Raw genomic sequence first — 2,689 nt, forward strand, 5'->3', positions numbered from 1 at the left:
GATTCCAGGCCTTTAACCTTGGCTGAGCAGACAGTCGATGGTCTGAGGAATGTCATTCCCAAACGTCTCATGTCCGAGGTAATAACAAATAATAACGATGTCTGTGCATCCTCCTCTAATCTGTCAAAATCATTGTTGCGGACTGTAGGAACATTTATTGACCGAAATTGAGGAGGTTTTGAACCAGATCAAACTTCTATGAGTTAAGAAGATGGTCTAGATCCCGTTTTCTTTTCCCCTGAAGGCAAATGTACGACAATGCAATTCAATTGGTGAAACTTCCAGGCTTGAACCGAAACACAATTTACTTTGCACTATCGTTGTAACACAAACAAAAAACAAAGTGTTGACTAACCCAACTCTATTGGAAAACTGAACGAAATGAAACATCATTTAACTACGAAACAGTCAATGTTCGAATATAGTAACATTGCATAAACCACACAAATCTGGTCAACCTGCTACCGGAATGATATTGTGAAACTTGAACGGATGAGAAAAAGGTATAATGTGATGTTTGTAATTCTTAAGCTTCCAAATGGTTTTGAGGTGCCAATGACTTTTAACCTTGAAGAAATTTGACGCATTTAAACCTCCTTCCAGTCCACGATAGAAGCTGTTGAATCTGTTCCGAATTTCCAGCGGCTTTTGTAATTATTTAAGGTTTCTGACGATAGCAATCTCTCACTTTTCGAACAAAACAAAACGAACCTTATGTTGCGAACAATATTCAAATAAGCAATAGGCAGCAGAGAGGAAAGCTTTCGAGCAACGCTGCCCGGATTGTCACGGCAATTAACAGGAACCATCGCCATGAAAACCCGAAAGCAACCTGACAAATCCATTTTGCCACAGAATGCAACGTTGGTGCTCAAGACCTTTCCTTGCAAAACCACAGGAAAAGCCACAACACTGCGACAGCCGGGAATCAAACCCAGATCCACTGCTTGGAAGGCAGCTATGCTCACCACTACACCACCACCGCGCTCGCAGCTAACTTGTCCCTCTTCCCAAACACACATAACAAGGCCGTGATAGTCACCAACAGAACTGGGGCTGAAAGCAAAACAAGAAATTGCTTGTAAAACGTCAACAGGTCTGAAAACACCAGAATCAGAAGCCTTCAGCTCTTAAGAACAATCACTGGATCCAAAAGGTTCACTCCCCACAAAAACTGCCGGACCTGCTGAGTTTCCCAGCAATTTTGGTGCTGTCTCTCAGATCTGCAACATCTGCAGTTCTTTGTCAGATAGAAAACAAACGTTGACCCATTGAAGGGGGATATTTGATCAGGTGATAGTCCTCTTAATCCACAGATATAGATGGGATGGAGTATAGGATCATAAAATTCTTACAGTGCAGAAACAGGCTATTCGGCTCATCATGCATCCCACCAAGTCTCACCCTCTACGCTATTCCTGTAACCCCGCATTCCTCATGGCTAACCATATAACCAACACTCACCTGGACACTATTGACTATTGAGCGTTGCAAATCCACCCTCACCTGCGCATCTTTGGACTGTGCGAGGAAACTGCAGCACCCGGAGGAAACTCACGCAGAGACCGGGAGAATGTGCAAACTCCACACACACAGTCTTCAAGCAGACAGGGATCTGGGTAATTGGAGAGGTTTCAAGAGGGAGTGCAGACTGGTTTGTGAATGATGGGCCGAAAGCCTGATTTCAGTTTTGTAAAGGCTCTACAGTAACATGATTCCCTACATCCAGTATTCAACATAGTTTGCATTTTGTTTCAATCCGTCCTGTTATTGACATTATTTTGAGTGAAATGTATAGAGAGAGGTTGTTTGCGCATTCACTCAGATCTGTGTTGTGATGGGTCAGGAGCAACATACAAAACAACAACTGGCGGAGGGAGAATTGAATTCCCCTTCCGAATCTGCCGAGGACATGCAGGACCTGGAACTTCTCTATCACCACTCACTCACCACCCTGCGCCTGGAGGAAGAACGCCTGATCTTCCTCCTCAGGAAATTTCAACCCCAGGGTATCAATGTGGCCTTTACCATTTGCCTGATTTCCTCCTCCGACCACCTTACCGCAGTTCCATCCTGCCAGCTCGGCACCATCCTCATGGCCTGTCCTACCTGCCAATCTTCCTTCCCACCTATCCGCTCTACCGTCCTCTCTGACCAATCACCTTTACACCCACCTCCATCCAACAATTGCGCTCTCCGCTCCCTTCTCCGCAGCCCCACCCCCTCCCATTTATCTGTCCTCGATGGACATTCCCAGCCTCATTCCCGATTATGGTGTTTTGCCCGAAATGTCGACTCTCCTGCTCCTCGGATTCCACCTGACCTGCTGTGCTTTTCCTGCATTACTCTAATCTTGACACTGATTTCCAGCATCTGCAGTCCTCAATTTCACCTCGCATGACTGAATTCCTGCCCCTTACAGATTGAATTGGGTCTCGTGTTTTCATCATGAATTTCATTATGTTTAATATATTTTATTTTAAAAATCATCACAATATATTGATGCTCCCATGAGCCTGTAATGCATTTGGACAGAATAATGCCTCCTTTCTCTGTGAACAAATAGAATTAAAGGAAACGGTTTGGAGAATGTTTTCTCTCACAAAAACAGGAATAGGGAGTTATAATTCTTTCTGAAATAAACACTGGCCATTCAGAGGAATCTGATAAGGTCATGCAACATCTGCCG

General features: G+C 44.4%; 1 non-coding gene across 1 annotated transcript; it reads right to left on the reverse strand.

Annotated features, from left to right (window-relative positions):
• Nucleotides 1-913: 913 nt before the first annotated feature.
• Nucleotides 914-985, reverse strand: trnag-ucc. Its single transcript has one exon. It is a non-coding gene; the product is annotated as a tRNA-Gly (tRNA).
• Nucleotides 986-2,689: the final 1,704 nt, after the last annotated feature.

Source organism: Chiloscyllium plagiosum, unplaced genomic scaffold, assembly GCF_004010195.1.
Source record: "Chiloscyllium plagiosum isolate BGI_BamShark_2017 unplaced genomic scaffold, ASM401019v2 scaf_7732, whole genome shotgun sequence".
In the NCBI taxonomy this organism is placed as follows: Eukaryota; Metazoa; Chordata; class Chondrichthyes; order Orectolobiformes; family Hemiscylliidae; genus Chiloscyllium; species Chiloscyllium plagiosum.